The 14,597-nt window shown below is 44.6% G+C and overlaps 1 protein-coding gene across 1 annotated transcript in view; it reads left to right on the top strand.

Annotated features, from left to right (window-relative positions):
• The window catches only part of LOC139234129 (calcium/calmodulin-dependent protein kinase type IV-like), a 406,822-nt gene that overhangs the window by 304,334 nt on the left and 87,891 nt on the right, over positions 1 to 14,597 (top strand). The window lies entirely within an intron of this gene.

Genomic DNA, 14,597 nt, shown 5'->3' with positions numbered 1-14,597 from the left:
CGCTGCCTTCCTTGTGCTCTAATTATGAGGTTAAGTGAGGAATGCTAGGATTTTGACCCAGCGATGATGGTGAGATGGTATATATCCAAATCGGGATGCTCTGCCACTTGGAGGGAAATTTGAGATGGTGTTCCCTCAATTTTATGTGAAATGTTCATGCAACAAAATGGGTGCCATTAAATTCTACCCATTACTGTTTTCTCATAATGCATCTAATGCATGGCGTATATTGGTGGACAATGTCTACCATTGCATCGTAAGCAGTAAGATGCTCTCCAGTAATCCGAAGGCTGTAATATCATGGTTCAGCTTATGTTTAGAAAACGTTCACGTCTCTGATTTTATCAGAACTGCTCAATGAGTTTACTAACTTCTGGTGATCGGTTATTCTTTATATAATATGGAGCAAGTCAACAGTTCATCTGGCATAAGGTTACCCAATGAAACTATTGCAAAACATTCAGGGGAATTCAGACAAGGTTCTCTTGGAGCTGTGTAATGATTCCAGCGAAAACTATTCATGAATATTTTCAAGTGTGTCCAATGGCCAGGCAGCACATTAATGTGCCATGTTACGCAATGTCGGACGTGGGTTCACACACATCTGATCTGTGTCTGCCTAACCCCAGTTCAATAATTGAACAAAAGCCTCAGTTTCTGCAGTGATCTGATGGCTACTTCTATCACCTCAGACAGACATCAGTCCACCACAGAAACTGCTTCTTCGTATGGATCCATCAGGCTTCATGACTGGGACGATGGGACTTGCCCAGTCGCTAAATTCCACAGGTGATATAATGCCTTCCCGCAGAAGTCTGTCTAGCTCGTGTTCAATCTTTTCCCTCATCACATAGGGTACAGCTCTGGCCTTGTGATGGACTGGTCTAGCATCCTGTGTGATGTAGATTTTGACTTTGGCCCCTTTGAAAGTGCCCACACCTGGCTGAAAGAGATTTTCAAATCGCTTTATAACTGCTGAGCAGGAGGTCCGTTCCTCTAATGACATGGCATGGACATCATCCAATTTCCAGTTTAGTTTTGCCAGCCAGCTTCTCCCCAGCAGTGCTGGGGGGTCTCCGGGGACAATCCACAAGGGAAGTCGGTTCACTGTCCCTTTGTGTGTGACAGAGAGCATGGCGCTGCCGAGGACTGGTATGATTTCTTTGGTATAGGTCCTTAGTTTGGTGTCGACCCTTGTGAGTTTTGGTCTGTCTCTTTTATGCGGCCACAGTTGTTCAAATTGTTGAGCGCCCATGAGAGATTGACTCGCTCCCGTATCCAGCTTCATGTTGACAGATATTCCGTTGAGTAGAACCCTCATCATTATTGGAGGCGTCCTGTTGTGGGAGCAGCGGCCATTGATTGTGTTAACCTGCTGTGTATTGGTGTCCCGGGTACTGTTCCCACCATCTTCTGGTTCGCTTTCCGACCCATCCGATTCGTATACCAGCCGAGCTGCCGTTTTTTTGCACATGCGGGCCAAATGCCCTGTATATTCACAATTTCTGCAAACAGCCTGCTGAAATCGACATCCCCTTGATGAGTGCCCACCCCCACACCTCCAACACAGACCTGTTCCATTGTTCAAAGTGTTCCCAAAGAATGAGCTGCATCTGGCTGATCTCTCTTGAGCTTCTCTCAGTTTGTAGTTGATTGCTCGCATTGTGGGTTGATGAGGTGTGAACGGCCGTTCCTGTGGCCCTTGATGGCTTCTGCCTGCTGTCGAGAGCCTGTTCTCCCGGTTTTGTCTGTGTGTGGGGGTAGCAGCTTGTTTAGTGCTGTGAACTTCTTGTTCCGATATTTCGTTAGTTGTCGTACCTGCATTGTAAATCAACCTCGATTCTTCTTCAACTACCAAGAATGTCTGTGCAACCAGTGCTGCTGTCTCTAGGGTCAGGTTCTTGGTCTCTATGAGCTTTCGGAATATGCCTGCGTGTCCTATTCCTTCAATGAAAAAGTCTCTCAGCATTTCTCTCCTCAGTTCATCGGAGAACTCACATAAACTAGCCAACCTCCGAAGTTCCGCCACGAAGTCGGGTATGCTCTGGCCCACACAGCGTCTGTAGTTGGCGTGCTTCGGGCCCCTCCCACACAGCCTGCAGAGCACACTCTCAGATTCTGGGAGCGAGGAGCTACTGCACATGCGCGCATACTCTAGCGCGCTTGTGCAGAGGTCCCGGCACTGTTTTCAGCGTCAGGACCTGGCTCCGCCCCCCTCTGCTTTTGCCATGCCACGCCAAGGCCTACGACGATCCACGGAGCGGGGAGAATACGGAGCTACATTTTCGGCGCCATTTTTGGAGTACAAAGTCAGCGCACCTCAGGCAAGTGCGCCGTTTTAACCGGAGGGTCAAAGTTTAGCCCTTGATCCCATCATTTTACTTGCTTCCTTTACCATCTGCGAACCTTGTGACAGTTTTAACAATCTATCCACCAAAATCCCCAGATCTCTTTCCTGATTTGTTAACTCAAGCATGTTGATAGTTAATATGTAATCCAAATTTTCACTTTTAGTATCTAATCACATGACTTTTTACTAATTTTGAGTTGAACTCTTATTGATTGGCCTGTCTAGATCCATAGTATACACCACCAGGACAACCTCCTCTTACATGACCTATAGATATTTTAATATTGATATAGATTATGTTCTCTGCAGTAACATATGGTTTAATATAAACAGAGTTCAAAAAATTGCTCAGCATTAAATGGAATGTATTTTACTGCCTCAATGTCCTGAGCTCTGTGTATCACATATGTATGTACAGGAATTGACAGGGGTAAATATATTATTCACGCATAGCACTAGACAGGGAATTGTTACCATACTCAGTGGTTACTGTAGGACAAAAAAAAGAGAGTTGAGTCCCAGACACCCTCATTGGAACAGCTCAGCTGTGCCCTCCACTCCAAGGTTCACTGCCCAAAGTTTTGCTGTTAATCGATTTGTGTCATTTTTGTTGAGAAAGACAGGACCTTGTAGCTATCCTGCCTCTAACCCTACCTATTGCATTCGCTTAGTAAATAAATTTCACCTTCTTTAAAAGGAGCAGATCTATAATATGTAGTGTCTGATATCATTCCCAGATTAAGGTGTCCACTGACCGTGTTAGAAATCCCATTTTTATTTATTCATTTTTTTTCATTTGAAGTTTAGGGCATCAATGTATTAATGCTTTGGGCTAAATATTGAATTAATTAGTGCCACTTGTTAGCGCTCATGAGGAGCGATACCGGAACAGTAAAAGGTTATCGTCTGGGCACAGCGATATTAGCGCTGCTCACAAACATGATTATGTTTATAGCGGTGGTATTAATAGTTAGCGCCAGGCACTGTAGCCAGTGTGCAACTTCGCCTGCCTTACCGCCTGACGCTAATTGCGCCAGAAAAGGTAGGCATTCACAGCTGTCAGAGAAGCTTCCTTGAAAAGGATGAACAGTTGGGTCGTTATCAGGTAAGAATTTGAGATGTCATTGCACTTTCTTTCTATGGATTTCACTTTCTTTACTCTTGTTGTTCAAATTAGCTCCCTTGCATTTTTTACTAACTTTTGATGTGGTCCAGCAAACCTCCCCTCTGAGCACTAGACTGCCGGTATTACAGCGGCAGAACTTGATTAGCGCTTCCGTGCTAGTGCCCCGCGGTTCCAGCTTAGCATCCTAAGAGAAGTGTGGAATGCTTCCCTTAGAGCTCCACTCCATTCTTAGGGCCCTAAAAATCAATATCGCTATCGCCCGGCACTAAACTTTCCACCCAGTCGATGTTACTGCCTCGAGACCAGATATAATCAATGTTTCCCTCTTTATTCCTTGGCTAATGGATATCTGCCATCCATGAGAACAGAAAAGACAATTAAAATAGAATATGGAGCTACACACTAGTAATAGCAGTTCTATGGGCCCAAATTTCCACACGATAAAAAATGGGCGCCCCTCCGAGCTGGGCGCCCGTTTTCTGCGCCGAAAACGGCGCCGGAAAAAAAACGCGCGATTCTGGAGCGCCCTGCAGCTCCATGTCTGCTTGGCGCAGCGCCCAGGGGGGCGGAGCCTACCACTCGCGCCGATTTTGTAAGTGGGAGGGGGTGGGTACCATTTAAATTAGTTTTTTTCCTGCCGGCAACACTGTGCGTGCGCGTTGGAGCGTTCGCGCACGCGCAGTGTGAAGGAAACATTGGCACTCGGCCATTTTTGTAGTTCTTTGTAGCTGTTTAATTTTTGAACATTTTTTAATAAAAGCACATTGCCATCAGCACTGAGGCTCCTTGCAGCAGTGAGAAGGCTGCAGGAAGCCATAGAAAGTTGAGGCAGCCGTTTCCCTCCTTTCCTCCCCCCCCCCCCCCCCCGCGGGAACGAACGGCTTCCTCCCTCCCCCCCCCCCCCCCCCCGCGGGAACGAACGGCTTCCCCCCCCCCCCCCCCCCCCCCCGCAGGAACGAACGGCTGCCTCAACTTGTGAGGCTTCCTGCAGCATTCTCCCTGGATGAAGCAATTTCACACAGGTAGGAAGATGGTTTATTTAATCTTTTCTTTGCTTATAAATTTTTATTCAGGTTGGATTTATTTGTATAATATTTGTAGAAGTATAAATAAGGATTTATTATAGAATTTAATGATTTCCCTTCCCCCCCCCCCCCACCTCGTTCTGGACGCCTAATTTGTAACCTGCGCCTGATTTTTTAATGTGTAGACAAGGTTTTTTCAGTTCTACAAAAATCTTCACTTGCTCCATTCTAAGTTAGTTTGGAGTACGTTTTCACTCTGGAAACTTTGAAATCGGGCATCAGTGGCCGGACACGCCCCCTTTTTGAAGAAAAAATTCTGTTCCAAAGTGAAACTGTTCTAACTGACTAGAACTGCAGAAAAAAAAATGTGGAGAATTGCGATTTCTAAGATAGTCCGTTCTCCACCAGTTGCTCCTAAAAAAATCAGGCGCAAATCATGTGGAAACTTGGGCCCTAAAAGTGTAACATTCTTGGCATGCTGTCTTTTCAATATTTCCCAAGAGTTCCCAGATGTTACAGACAATCCCTACAATATGTGGCTAGGCATTCAGCTTATGTTGCTGCAGAGCTAAATCATTTTTCACTGCTGTACTTGTTAGTGAAGCTGTTAGCCAAGGTGCTGCTATTTGACATGTGATTGCTCAACCTGTAATATGTCATTATACTGAAATAATTTTTCACATAGATCAAGTACAGCTAAATAATTTGACAAGATACAATTTCAATTCTGTAGGTAAAGATCAATTCACATGTAATTTTAACACAATTTTACTCATAGCTGAAGGAGTGTTATTGTGACCTTTAATATATCTCAAAAGAGCAACGTGAGACATATGAAATCTCATTATATATAAGACTACATTTACCGAGCATATACTTCTGGTACAAAACCTGACCTGACAGGTACACATATTAGAAAATTGCATATACACAGCCCATAATTTTCTGTGCATTTTAATTAACAGGCAGAAAATGGACAGCAAATCATAGGCAGCCTTTGTGTAGTTTTCCCTGACATGCATTCCCGGTGGGTATAACAAGTATGCTTAATCAGAAAATTTGCCCTATATATTCTAAAAGGATTCCACTTTACGAGAGGAAACAGATTTATAGATGTTTAGTCCTGAGTTCCCTGAATAAATAATCCTCTATTGTTAGCACAATAGATTCTGTAATTAGATTTTATGCTTCAATCTCAGAACAACATAGCATTGTGATTTTTTTTTTCCATTTCCCACACACTGCTTCTCTGCGAGTTTGCCTATTTAATGCCATATAGTGATGAATTGTTTATCCACTAAACCATCAGAGACATAGCACAGACCAGTGATCGATGCTTTTACCCTCTAAACCAGGATTGTCAAACTCATTTCATCTGGTGGGCCTGCTTCGACATCCTGACACTTGGCATTGGCCACATTCTACAAAAGTTATTTGGACACATTGGGGTAGACATTTCTCGGCATAAAACATGCACAATGTATATCAATTTGTAGCTGTGAGATCCTGTACCTAATCTGCGCTGGTTGAATGCCTGCCACCATATTGATCCCCACTGTTTTTAGGCACCCTGGTGACTGACTGAAATCAGTGTTGTATCAATTTACAGCTGCAAAGAAGGGTTCTGCACCTGTTTCAGGAACCATCTACAAAATGTATGAAAAATTATAACAATAACTTGCATTTTTATAGCCCCTTTAACACAGTAAAACATTTCAAGGCGATTCACAGAAACGTTACCAAACAAATTTTGACACCGAGCCACATAAGATATTATGACAGGTGAAAGAGGTAGGTTTTAAGGAGCGTCTTAAAGGAGATGGAGAGGTTTAGGGAGGGAATTCCAGAGCTTAGGGCCTAGGTAGCTGAAGGCAAGGCTGCCAATGGTGGAGCAATTAAAATTGGAGATGTGTAAGAGGTCAGAATGAGAGGAGTGCAGAGACCTCGGAGGGTTGTAGGGCTGAAGGAGGTTACAGAGATAGGATGGGGCAAGGCCATGGAGGGATTTGAAAGCAAGGATAAGAATTTTAAGATCGAGCCGTGGCGGACTGGGAGCCAATGTAGATCAGTGCGCACAGGGGTGTTTGGTGAATGGGGCTTGGTGCAAGTTAGGATAGGGGCAGCAGAGTTTTGGATGAGTTCAAATTTATGGAGGGTTGAAGATAGGAGGCCACCAGGATAGCATTAAGTCACGAGGTAACAAAAGTATGGATGAGAGTTTCAGCAGCAGATGATCAGAGGCAGAGACAGGCGATGTTATAGAGGTGGAAGTAGACAGTGTTGCTGATGGAGCGGTTGTGGGGTCAAATAGGATGCCAAGGTTGCAGTCTGGTTCAGTCTCGGACAGTAGCCAGGGAGGGGGATGGAGTTGATGGTTAGGGAACAGAGTTTGTGGCAGGGACGAAAGATAGTGGCTTTGGTCTCCCAATATTTTGTTGAAGGAAACTTCTGCTTATCCAGTACTGGATGTCGAACAGGCAGTGTGGCCCTTATTACCAAATCACACCTTGGTCTGTCCTACTCCTCTGGCACCATCTCCTCCTTCGAGCATGTCACCTTGTTCCAACCTTCTCGCCTCTCCTTTAAAATCCTCATTTTCTACCGCCCACCCAAGTAACAAGCCAAGTTTCTCACTGAGATATCTTCACTGCTTTTGTCCCTCAGCTTCTGCATCAACCAACTTCTCATCCTCAGAGATTTCAACTTCCATCTCAATTCAACATGCCTTCCTCTGAGTTCACTGCCCTCCTATCCTCCCTTAATCACTCCTATATAACCTCCCCTACCCATATTCATAGCAAATCCCTCTTGCCACCAAACGTGGCCTCTCTACTCCCATTGTGTCTATCACAGATAAGGCCAGCTCTGATCACTTCCTTGTATACCTCTACCCTCACATTCTCTTTCTCCCTCCCAACTCCACTTCTGTGTCTGCCCTGGAAAAAACTTTCCCCCGAATCACTTACAATGGCATTTTCAACTTCCCGACTGTCTAGTCTTTCGCATTTCATTCACCACGACTTTTCTGTAGTTACTGTTGTACTCAGTCACTCCCTTTATCCCCATTAAAACCATTACTCTCACTCTGGTTGTTCCCCCGATATGACCCTCAACTTCGCTCTTTAAGTCCAAGGGACGCAAACAAATGGTTTAGCCATTCCTTGCCACATCTGGCTGGACCACATAAAGCATTATCGAGTCATGCTCTCCTCTGCCAATCACTATTCCAGGATCATCCTGGAATTCAAAGATAACCCCTGGCTTCTCATCTCCACTACAAACTGTCTTCTTAAATCCCTCTCCACTGTCTCCTCCAGCCTCACCTTCAAGAGTTAGCAGCTCATGGACTTCTTTGTCACTAAGACTGAGACCATGTTGTCAGCTGTAGTTCAGTGGGGGGGCTCTCTAAGTGGGAGGGGCTAGAAGTGAGCAGGTGCTACTGATTACTGCAGAGAATTTGAGTGAGTTTGTAAAAAGTTGGTAGTGGGTTTTGGGTTGTTCTGTTCAGGTTTTAGAGCCCTTTTGGCCCATAAACACCAACTAGATGGCTGCTGAGGGGCCTGGAGTGACCTGGAATTAGGAACAGCTGAGTTAAGATCGGTCCAGTGGTATGGATTTTAAACTATCAATACCTAAAAGAAGTTGCTTATACAGAAGGAATTTTAAATATAATCAAGAAGGCTCAGATGGAAACTTTATTCTTGAAAGAAAGAAGAGTTTGGTGGGAGAATTTCAAATGAGGTGAAAGTTTTTTCAATACGTTATGGGAAAGAAAGAGCAACAGCTAACCGGCGTCAAGAAGAGAATAGAAACAGAAGGTTTACTAATATCTGTAAAGCAGTTGACAGAGGGAATAAGGGAGCAGAGACTAAGTGGGTGGTTTTAAATGAAGAGTGGGAATTATTGCAAGCTGAAAAATGCAAGGGGACCATTCTCCGTGCAAAAGGTAAAGATACACTAGATATTTTCTAAACCAAGAGAAGTTGCGAAAAATTTTATCATTAATTGGAGAGTTGAAGGTTGGGGAGAAGATAATTGATGAAAGTGGGGAGATTTTGGAGACGACTAATAGCTTTTATCAAGATTTATATACAAAATAAGTCATTTCCAAATTGGCGATGGAGAAGATTAGTACTTTTATTGAAGAGGGTTTAAAGGAGGATGAGAGATGCATGTGTGACAAAGAAAGAAAGACTTACATTTATATAGCGCCTTTCACGACCACTGGGCATCTCAAAGTGCTTTACAACCAATGAGTACTTTTGGAATGTAGTCACTGTTGTAATGTGGGAAACGCAGCAGCCAACTTGCGCACAGCTAACGCCTACAAACAGCAATGTGAAAATGACCAGATAATCTGTTTTTGTTATGTTGATTGAGAGATAAATATTGTCCAAAACACCAGTGATAACTCCCCTCCTCCTCTTTGAAATAGTGCCGTGGGATCTTCTACGTCCACCTGAGAGAGCAGATGAGCCCTCGGTTTAACGTCTCATCCGAAAGACGGCACCTGCAACAGTGCAGCACATACTCAGCATAGCACTGGAGTGTCAGCCTAGATTTATGTGCTCAAGTTCTTGGAGTAGGATTAGCAGAAATAAAAGTAGCAATTAGTGGAATGAGGTGGGGGGGGGGGGGGGGGGGTAGGGGGAGTCCAGGGTCCGATGCACTAAGTGCAGAATCTTATAAAGAATTTTGAGAGATTTTAAGTCCATTGCTCTTAGAGGTCCAAAGGAGATTAAAATTGAGGGAAGCATGGCCCCATGAGATGTATGTAGGAGAACTGCTCCTGGAAAACCTTGGAAGGGTAAGGCCTCCTGCTGCAACGTCTGTGGGCCCTCCCCCGCCTCTGGGCCCATTTGGCATGATCTATCTCTGCAGCCGCCGCCTTAAAAGTAGATACCGGATGACAAGGTGCATTGTCAGGACAGGACCCATGAATGAGTGAAAGCAGCGGGTCCAAATATTGAAAGAAATGCTAATGAAGAAATTGTAACACCAGCAACAAAGCAACCGTTCACACTGTGAAAGCCGTCAAAACGATATCTGGAAAGGTATCAATCAATCTGACCTCGCAATGACCCAGTTGCTCATTGCTTTATATCATCATCATCATAGACAGTCCCTCGGAGTCGAGGAAGACTTGCTTCCACTCTTAACATAAGTTCTTAGGTGGCTGTACAGTCCAATACGAGAACCACAGTCTCTGTCACAGGTGGGACAGATAGTCGTTGAGGGAAGGAGTGGGTGGGGCAGGTTTGCCGCATGCTTTTTCCACAGCCTGTGCTTGATTTCTGCATGCTCTTGGCGACGAGACTCGAGGTGCTCAGTGCCCTCCCACTTAGGGTGGTCTTTGGCCAGGGACTCCCAGTTGTCAGTGGGGATGTTGCATTTTATCAGGGAAGCTTTGAGGGTGCCCTTGTAACGTTTCTACTGCCCACCTTCAGCTCGTTTGCCGTGAAGGAGTTTGAAGTAGAGCGTTTGCTTTGGGAGTCTCATGTCTGGCATGCGAACTATGTGGCCTGCCCCGCGGAGCTGATCAAGTGTGGTCAGTGCGTCAATGCTGGGGATGTTGGCCTGGTCGAAGACGCTAACGTTGGTGCGTCTGTCCTCCCAAGAGATTTGTAGGATCTTGCGGAGACATCATTGGTGGTACTTCTCCAGCGACTTGAGGTGCCTACTGTGCATGGTCCATGTTTGAGTCATACAGGAGGGCGGGTATTACTACAGCCCTATAGACCATGAGCTTGGTGACAGTTTTGAGGGCCTAGTCTTCAAACATTCTTTTCCTCAGGCGGCCGAAGGCTGCACTGGCGCGCTGGAGGCGGTGTTGGATCTCGTCGTCAATGCCTGCTCTTGTTGATAGGAGGCTCCTGAGATAAGGGAAGTGGTCCACGTTGTCCAGGGCTGCGCTGTGGCTCTTAATGACTGGGGGGCAGTGCTGTGCAGCGAGGACAGGCTGCTGGAGGACTTTTGTCTTACTGATGTTTGGCGTGAGGCCCATGCTTTCGTATGCCTCAGTAAATATGTCGACTATGTCCTGGAGTTCAGCCTATGTATGTGCACAGACGCTGGCGTCCCTCTTTATATATCACCGCAGTTGTGCCAATCCCATGTCTCAGCACTTGCTTTTTCTGCCGTCATTAGCGCCTAGCGGTAAGTGAAGCGATATCAATCAATATTGCGCTCAGGACGCTAGCAGGGCCTTGCACACTCATTGACGTCACGGTCTCATTGGTGCAGCATTCCCTGGCAGTAATGAAGTTGGCGAATGGCACTAATATCACTGCGCCCAGGCGATAACCTTTTACCGCTCTGGTAGCGCCCTTCGTGAGCGCTAACAAGAGATGCTAATCTATTCAATTTTTCGCCCCAACTATTTAGTAGTTAGAGTTAAATCACGGATCGAATGAATAATGGAGGTTACAAAGGCAGTTCAGTTATGTCACAATAATTCAACATTAACTGGCTTGCTAATTATTAACTTACAGTAGTAATTAATGTCTAAGATTGATATAAATTGGTGAGATTAATTTATGATAAGACTACTTAAAGAGTTAACAACATTTAATAGTTAGGGCTAAACATTTAGTATAGCCCGGTTTGAGGCAGTGACACCGCCTGGTCATTAACTTTAGCGGCAGGCAATGTTTACCCCTTCCAACCAGGACATTCAGTTTTAGTGCCCACAAGGGGAGTGGAGTGCTAAGGGAAGCATTCCACACACCTCTTAGAACACTAATCGTGATTCCTGAGGTGGTAGCGCGGCATCACATCTGGTGCTGGGAAACCGGCATCCTAGCACCTAAAGTGGAGGTCTGCTAGAATTTTCAAAAATGCAACGGAGGTCCTTTAAAGAGTGCAGTGAAAGCGACAGAAATGGCAAATTAAATGAATAGAAATGAAAAAATCAAGGCCCACCTGCTAAGCCCTTTCCTTATCGCCCCGGGAGGTTGGGGAACGCCTGCTTTCCGCGCTAATGCAGGCGAACCCATTGAAGTTTGTGACTGTGGCGGTAACAGGGAGTTGCACACGCATCTACGTCACCATGTGGGTGGCACTAGATTGCGCAGCGCTAAGCGTTAGCGCCGCCGGTGAACCTCCACTGAAGTTCCCAGGAAGCGCTGACAGCGCGCGTTCTGGCCGTACACTCTTAGCGGCCCATTAGCGCCCGTCTTGGGTATATGCTCATAGCTAACAATGTTTCCAGAACTTATACAACCACATCCTTATGAGCTGTTTGCATCACCTCCTGTGGGATGGTGGCGCCAGCCTCCTGAGATGTCAGAATATAAATTTGCATCTGTCTTTTCCTCTTGGATTCTCTGCTCCTCGGTAAATTCACCTTCTGCGCTGGCAGTTGTAGCTGGACAATCTGGTTTAAATCTCACTTCTGTTGATCTTAGGGCAACTTTTACTATTCAGTGACACAGTTATATATGCCTGGTACAGCTGTACAATTTTAGCTTCTATAACCTCTGTCTATCTTGTCAGAAGTTGTGGGCTGCCTTGCCTGGAGATGCACTTTCCGTCTTCTACAGTACACGAGACGAAGTTTCCAAACTGTGAGAGGGGGAAGAGGGGGTTACAGTGAGGTTGTCAGGGAGGCACAAGGAGAATGATGGATATTGTGATCAGCAAATTCCTTGGATTTGGTCCCACTTCACCGGTGTTACTTTGCCGGAATTGCCGGCGAAATAATGCTGCCGAAGCAGGAGTAGATCCGAGGGGTTTCAGCAACCAATAAGTTCCAATGGTATAATTGGACTTCAGTAATGCCAACTCTCGGGAATTAATCGTCAGATACGTGATTTTTAATTAAAAATTGCATGAACTTGAGATTTCGCGAGTCATTTATGAAAAGTCAGGATTTACCTGATTACCCACTCAAGTCCACTTGGAAGAAAGCCTGAAACACACCTGGGAGGAATTCCAGGTTCGGATGACGACGTTTTCACAGCGGTTCTGGGGTCGGGAGCACTCGGGGTGGGAGTGAAATGGCCACCTCCAGCCAACTCTCAGCAATCTGCCAGCTATTCATTTCTAAGTAGACTGAAATGCTATTATTTTCAATAAGCAATTGTTAACAGCACAAACGTGTCCCCTTTTTTCCGTTTATGGATTTCGGTACAATCGCAAACTCTGAAGTGCAAACTCAAAGTAAATCCCTTTGCAGTTCTGTTGCTGACAAGTCCCTATAACCCTATAACGTATTACGGCTACTCATGTGCGTGTGAGAGAAAAAGGGAAGGAAAGTACACGTGCCGATTATCTCTGCTTTTCTTGTGTTTGATAAAACCTGTACTTGTATCTTTGATCTGGCACGTTGTGCAGCCTGGTTATGAATTATACTACAACTAAAGATTAATTAGTGCCATATATTTTTCTTTTGGGTTATTTCAACTTTCATCCTTTCCCATTTCCCTTAAAGACCTTTCCGCTCCCGTGAGGAAATGGCTACCCTTTGCTTGACCCACTTTACAGCATAATTGGGATCAGGAACTGGAAATGGGTACCTACATCCTACAGTTTAATCAAATGTTGAAAGCCTGGCCTGTTTTTAATTGGAATAATATGCCATATACTGATTGTATGTTTACCCCAAATCAGGTGGGTCTAAGGCCGCATGGGAGGGTGCAATGGGCCATCTCCAGCTAAGTCTCAGCAATCCTTATCTGTAATGCATGGGGCGTTTCCTGAAAACCTATGGTAGGAATTTTAGAATGGTGCATTTGAAAGTCAGTATAATTCAGCAGCTGCCGGAGAGTGAGCCAGGATTTTGTACCAGAGGATTTTAATTCACTTTAAAACCCTTAAAGTAACCCTTGCGTTAGCAAATGTATCCCCACTATTTAAGAAAGGAGGGAGAGAGAAAACGGGGAACTACAGATCAGTTAGTCTGACATCAGTAGTAGGGAAAATGCTAGAATCTATTATTAAGGATGTGGTAACAGAGCACTTAGAAAGTAATAATAGGATTAGCCAGAGTCAACACGGATTTATGAAAGGGAAATCGTGTTTGACAAATCTGTTTTTTGAGTTTGTAACTAGCAGGATAGATAAGGGGGAACCAGTGAATGTAGTTTATTTGGATTTTCAGAAGGCATTCGATAAGGTGCCGCACAAGAGGTTATTAAACAAAATTAGGGCTCATGGGATTGGGGATAATATATTAGTATGGATTGAGGATTTGTTAACAGGCCAAAACAGAGAATAGGAATAAATGGGTCATTTTCTGGTTGGCAGGCTGTAACTAGTGGAGTACCATAAGGATCAGTGCTTGGGCCTCACCTATTTACAATCTATAACAATGATTTGGATCAAGGGACCAAATGTAATATATCCAAGTTTGCCGATTTATACAAAGCTAGGTGTGAAGGTAAGATGTGAGGAGGATACAAAGAGGCTGCAAGGGAATATAGGCAGCTTAGGTGAGTGGGCAAGAATATGCCAAATGGAATATAATGTGGAGAAATGTGAACTTATCCACTTTGGTAGGAAAAATAGAAAAGCAGAGTATTTTTTAAATGGTGAGAGATTGGGAAATGTTGGTGTTCAGAAGGACCTAGGTGTCTGTGCACATGAATCACTGAAAGTTAATATGCAGGTACAGCAAGCAATTAGGAAAGCAAATGGTATGTTGGCCTTTATTACAAAAGGATTTGATTATTAGAGTAAAGACGTATTACTGCATCGGTGAGACCACACATGGTGTATTGTGTACAGTTTTGGTCTCCTTACCTAAGGAAGGATATACTTGCCATAGAGGGAGTGCAACAAATGTTCACCAGACTGATTCCTGGTATGGTGGAATTGTCCTATGAGAAGATATTGAGTAGACTAAGCCTATATTCTATAGAGTTTAGAAGAAGGAGAGATGATCTCATTGAAACAAACAAAATTCTTATAGGCCTTGACAGGGTAGATGCAGGGAGGATGTTTGCATGCCAGACACGAGATTCAGAAACATAGAAAATAGATGCAGGAGTAGGCCATTCAGCTCTTCGAGTCTGTACCATCATTCAATAAGATCATGGCTGATCATTCACCTCAGTACCCCTTTCCTGCTTTCTCTCTATACCCCTTGATCCATTTA

Source organism: Pristiophorus japonicus, chromosome 1 (assembly GCF_044704955.1).
Source record: "Pristiophorus japonicus isolate sPriJap1 chromosome 1, sPriJap1.hap1, whole genome shotgun sequence".
In the NCBI taxonomy this organism is placed as follows: domain Eukaryota; kingdom Metazoa; phylum Chordata; class Chondrichthyes; family Pristiophoridae; genus Pristiophorus; species Pristiophorus japonicus.
The sequence above is the reverse complement of the archived record's forward strand: the minus strand, read 5'-3'. Positions and strand labels throughout refer to the sequence as shown.